This window comes from Halyomorpha halys, unplaced genomic scaffold (assembly GCF_000696795.3).
Source record: "Halyomorpha halys isolate HHAL.00 unplaced genomic scaffold, Hhal_1.1 Scaffold9.1, whole genome shotgun sequence".
NCBI classification, from domain to species: Eukaryota; Metazoa; Arthropoda; class Insecta; order Hemiptera; family Pentatomidae; genus Halyomorpha; species Halyomorpha halys.
In genome coordinates this window covers 1,461,025-1,467,234 of record NW_027110416.1, presented here as the reverse complement: position 1 = coordinate 1,467,234, position 6,210 = coordinate 1,461,025, and the positions used below count along the sequence as shown (strand labels likewise).

The following is a 6,210-nucleotide window of genomic DNA, read 5'->3' as shown; positions in this document are numbered from 1 at the left end:
GTTGTAGCAATCGGAATCTACGAGCAGTTTCTTGTCGTTTCAGTCTTGTGTGTGGATTCCAAGTAAGTCTCTTGTCAAGATGGAGTCGAGGTAGAGGGTAGAGGTTTACGACGGAGAGTAAAGGTGATCTCGTTAAAAACTAAAGTTATATAATTTAAGCTATTGCTTGAGAGTTTGCAACGATTTTCCTAAAGCGTCACTTTGTATAATCGATTTTAAACCATTTTGTTTTTCAAAAACGGCTAATGGTTTTGACAAAACTCGGTATATCAATGTACAATTAGCTGATCTTTAATGCCAGCTAGTTTTTATACTCATTACAACTCATGGGTCTCTGATCACCCAAACCAGCCTTCTCTACGCCTGCCTATTTTGGGCTACTGCTTTCCGGAATGTACTTCTTCCGCATCATTGTTGATTCTCTCTATCTGTCTGGTTTTTGGCCTCCCGCGTGGTATCTTGCATATAATACTGGCATTCATTGTTGTATAGAGGTGTCCTGATTGATTTCTTGGTGCCACATGTCCTGCGCCCATCTAAACCTCTTTGCATGCATATCTTGAGATCTTGATTGACCAATCTCTGCAAGCAATTCACTGTTAGTTCTTCTCTTTCATGTGTTAAGGCTCTGATCCCAGATCGCTCCTGCAATTGTAAGAAGGACTTTATGTTCAAATCTCTCAATTCTGGTTTAGTTTAATATGTAAAGTGTAAATGGCGAAATTTAAGGAAATAATTATCTAAATTACTTTGAATTTCGTTCATTTGAAGTTATTTCCTGCCCATTATGGGCAAAACCCTAGAAAAACTCTTATTTAAACGCCTCTATCCAATCCTTGAATCATATCATGTTACTCCTAACCACCAGTTTGGATTTAGAACATCTCATTCTACTATATAATAGTCATCGAGTGGTTGATATCATATCTTCCACATTGGAGTGCGGTTTGTTCTGCAGGGGAGTCTTCCTCGATGTTGAACAAGCTTTTTCAAGAATCTGGCATCCACGTCTGCTCTATAAACTTCGTCAATTCCTACCCCCTACATATTTCCATACAATATACAATATCGCAATACAATTTAAATACTATTTTAATAATTACTCTAGTAGCATACTTTCCTAGCAGAATGGGAACGCCGTTCCTGGGGATGCTGGTGAAATTTTTCGTTTGGTAAAGTCCCAGATCTCCATTCTCTATGTCCAAATTGGTCTAATTATCATAGCATATAATAATTTTTTGTGGTGAATTGAAAGTTTAGAGCGTTTGTCAAGTAGATGTTGTAGAGTTGCCAAGTCTATGGTGTATTGAATAGAGCCTGGACCAGACCCGTCTTGCGACCACATTGCAAAAAAAAACTTAGAAGATCAATTCTTCCTCTCGCTTGTTCCTGTTGCTTGTAGTTAGCTATCGTTCTTATTGTTTCTAAGCTATTTAATTCTATTCTTGGTAATAATCATCAAGGCTTGCACTTCAATTTGTGAATGTCTTAAAATATATTATCTTATTGCTATAGTTTTAAAGCTTCTTCCAACACCATTAGACTGTACTTTTTATAAAACAAAGATCGTTTTGTTAAGCTATGTTCATTTCTATCTGATAGGAAATATTATTTGATGTAGTTTTAATGCTAAAAAAATCTGCCACATAAAAGCGCAGTTAGTTCTTTTATAATTCATTTTTTATATTGTTGTCAAATTAAAAAATTAAGTTTTCATTTTTAATGCACTTGAAAATGTTTTGTATTTTGCTTCAGGCCGTTCTGGCATTCAAATTATTACAAGCCGACAATATGATGAAAAAATAAAGCTATTTCCAATTACAACCATTTTCCAATAGCTAGAATTCATACATAAAAACTTTATTACAAGCGAAAATTACCCTTCAATAAATTATAGGAATACCAATTATGAAAGGTTTTGAAGACGTTGATCGATCAGTAGAAATTAAGGGGGTCTTTAGAGGATTGATTTAAAGTAATCCTAAAGGTGAAGATGATGAAATTTTAAACAAAAATGATAGTTATATCCATCAGATAAGAAAATTTAGTTGAAATTGTATTTTTGTTAAAACATAATATATCTAATAATATCAGAGTAGTTCTTATTACATTGTATTTACTATTTTTGAAATATGTACGTAAGCGCTTCCTTGCATAAAGTTACATGTTCATTTCTTAACATAATATAAACATACGGTGAGGATATATACTATTTAAGTTATAAATTTACCGTCTTCTATTATTTTAAGCACTAAGATTCTTAATACTACATTAAATAATATCATATTCATCATTAAAATAATTGAAATTAATTTAAGACATATAAAGGATGATAAATAGTTATGGGCAGCTTTGGGCCCCCCACTGAGGGGCGCCGCTGCAATTCCATAGTTGTTAAGAGCGATGCCTCAACTCCCTCGGCTACAAACGGTCCTAAACGAGACAAGAAAATTAAAAAAAAAAAAATAGCAGTTCAAATTTACTAGTAGCGGTTAAACTATGTTCAGTTTACACTGTGTTGTTAACCACCAAATCCTCAATTTTCGAAATTTAGAACTGTGAATTATGACAGTTGGGTTTCACATAAATAAATTTATGGTTCAGAGAATATATACACTAATTCAATAAAATTAACTTATGTTGGCTACATTGTTGAACAAGGAAACAAAATGCGATATTGAACTAATCATTTTAACAAGACTTTGATCATTGCATTGTATAACATCATGGAATTTAGATTTTCCTTTTAGGTTATGTCATCAAAAGCTTCCTAATTAGCTAGAACAATTCTTCAATTTGAGTTGGATAAGTTTCATCAAATTGCAGGATGTGTATTTTTCATATTTCCTTGTCCTAACCACACCACTTTTATCCCTTTTTTTATATTAATTTTTATCCCACTTCGTGATGATTAGTGGTAAAAGTTGTTTGTAATAGTTTTTCTTAACGTAGAGGAAGGATTAGTGAGAGTTGAGCTATGAAAAATAAATATATTTCCGATAATGTTCTTCATTTAAATTTACGGATCCCATAAACTATGCATAGTTTAAGCAAACAGTGGTACTGAATTACTCTAAAAAATCTTAAAATATTGTCATTTTAATGGTTTCCTCGTAACAAAAAAAATAATATTATAAAACATCACTATCAGTCTAACGATATCTTGGCTCAAACATCGTTTTTTATGTTACTTATGTAAATATCTTATGATTTCAAGAATCTTTAATAGTATCTAGAATTAAAGAATTTCTTTTTTTTATATTTGTCAGGATCGCAAAGTGGATTTTTTTCTTTCTAGATTCTTATATAACAGACCTTAATGTTCCCTATGTAAACGATCTAGCCCATTACAAACTCCCTAACCACTCAAACCCCCTAGTTTCTAACCTTGCATCCTCTTCCATTCCTGACAATGCTCCGAGGCCCCTAAAAAGAAGATGGCCACGAGACCTGCTAATGTAAAATGTCATTGGAGTGCTACCAATGGGTAATTGCTCTACACGCCTGTAACACTCCATTTTAACTAAGATCAAATTTACTGAATGTATTATATAATATACAGTTGTAAATTTCAATCAAGATATTAAAAATTCTTATCGGTTGACAAAACATTTTTTCATCTCCATAAACCTATTAGCCAAGACTAGTTTCCCATTCTTCCAATAAATTCCGAAAGATGCTATTTTAATTATGGATAGATGGACTCTTAATTCGCTAACTTTCTGAGGATCTATAAAGAATGTCGTTTCATTCAATTCTCCAACATCTTAAAATCTCTTCAGGAAATATTGGTTCATTTTTAAAATAGCTTTTAAGAACAAATCATTGTCAATTTTAACTTTCCTGTGATATACTTGAAAATGCAACAGACTTTAACAATAGAAAACAATAGTAGAAGATAGGCTTTAAAAAAAAAAAAATTGGGGTAAGAGTCCAGCCAGTGTTATAGTGAATATAAAATGCATACAGCAGTAAAATATTTAAATTTAATACGAAATATAAAACTATGGATAAAAATCTTTTATTTTTTTATTGTGTAATATTACATTCTGTCATATTTTTAGACAATATAGTATAGATCATAGAGCTCATTCAAACCATATTTACAAATATATAAATTAAACGATAACAAAATAAGAAATAAAAGAGAAAAAATAAAATAAAAAACTAATTTAAATTCTAAGGAAAATAATATCTTAAACATAATCATTATGGGTAAAAAAGCAAAAGGTAAAAGTAACTGCTGATAAGTTAAAACCTTATGTGTATTAATAAAGCAAAATTCATGTTCTAACATTCGTGTTTATTTTATGAAGTGGTCAAATTATTTCTGATTGTTGAACATAAATATAGGGGGAATGCCCCAATACGTTAGTCAATAAATATACAAGAAATAAAAACATTATTATGAAGAAATTTTCACAAAAATATCTACATAAGTAAAAAACCTTCTAATGTGAAAAATATTTTTATTTTATAAACTTTTCTACCCGAGTCCAGCAATCATCATTTACACACAAATATTAAACATTCCAAAAGTATTACACATATCATATACACACAAGTAGTATGTATTCCAAAAGTATTACACATATCATATACGCACAAATATGCATTCCAAAAGTATTACACATATCATATACACACAAATATTATCCATTCCAAAAGTATTACATATATCATATACACACAAGTAGTATGTATTCCAAAAGTATTACACATATCATATACGCACAAATATGCATTCCAAAAGTATTACACATATCATATACACACAAATATTATCCATTCCAAAAGTATTACATATATCATATACACACAAGTAGTATGTATTCCAAAAGTATTACACATATCATATACGCACAAATATGCATTCCAAAAGTATTACACATATCATATACACACAAATGTTACAAATTCCAAATATATTAATTGGTTTCCTACTATTGAGTAACATCTTGAAATCTCATCAGCAAAGTTTCACTAAATTTTAAAATTGCTTTTTATGAAAACTGTTTATCATGTTTAACATTCCTATGGTAAACCTCAAAACCCAATAAAGATACTAAATAGATCACTACCTGTTTAAGGGTTAAGATCGAAAGTCGCCAAGTATCGTAATACACATTCAATAAGGGTATTCATGATGTGTTAAAGGTAAAATGTTTTACCATGTTAAATGTTATAAATATAGGATTGTGAGCAGCCCTATTGTGTCAGTCATGTTAAATGCATAAGAGCTTCTAGCGAATTTTCTGAGCTATTTGTTTCATAACCTTTCCTTCAAAGACTTAGTTTTATCGTTTACTTTTAAGATTTAACACATTACAAAAGACTGATCTACTTGACTGTAATAAGGCCTATCTGGACATATGGAGTTGAGCTTTGGGGCTTCACTAAACCTTCGAATTCCTCTCGTATCCAGTCCTTACAATCCAAAATCCGTCGTAAAATCCACAATGCTTACTTAGTCACAAATAAAATCATACATAAAGACCTTAATGTTCTCTATGTAACCGATCTAGCCCGAACCAGATATCACTCCTTCCATTATAAACTCCCTAACCACTCAAACCCCCTAGTTTCTAAGCTTGCATCCTCTTCCATTCCTGACAATCCTCCGAGGCGCCTGAAAAGAAGATGGCCACGAGACCAGCTGATGTAAAATTTCATTGGAGTGCTACCAGTGAGTAGTTGCTCTACACGTCTGTAACACTGCATTTTAACTAAGATCAAATTTACTAAATGTATTATGTAATATACAGTTGTAAATTTCAATAAAGTTATTAAAAAAAAACTTTTAAGATTTGATTGAAGTAATTTATTACAACATGCCTAAATTAAGTGAAAAGTAGAAGTTGAATAAACGTTGGCTACTGAGTGTCTTGTTGGTCTAACTTGTGAGGAAGAGAATCAAAATGAGCTAATAGACAACTGTTATCACGATATTATTATCATCATCCATTGCTTTGTTGGTTATAAAAACATCTAAAACAATACTAACACAAAAAAAAAAAAAAACTACGATCAAGTAAACTAACACAATAAACAAAATTATGACGAGCTCAGCTGGTCTGTTGAGTGACCTCATTCTTCATGTAACAGACCTTGTAACTTGATTAATGTGGTTAGAACTTCATTAGTGTGGCAAGGCTTAAAGAGTTATAAAAATACTTAAAAATAAAAATGAGAAAACTACTCTAATTTTGG

The 6,210-nt window shown here is 31.2% G+C and overlaps 1 protein-coding gene across 1 annotated transcript in view; it reads left to right on the top strand.

The window, feature by feature from the left end:
- LOC106678033 (uncharacterized) overlaps positions 1-6,210 on the top strand; it is a gene marked incomplete in the record, with an annotated part of 375,705 nt that overhangs the window by 30,750 nt on the left and 338,745 nt on the right.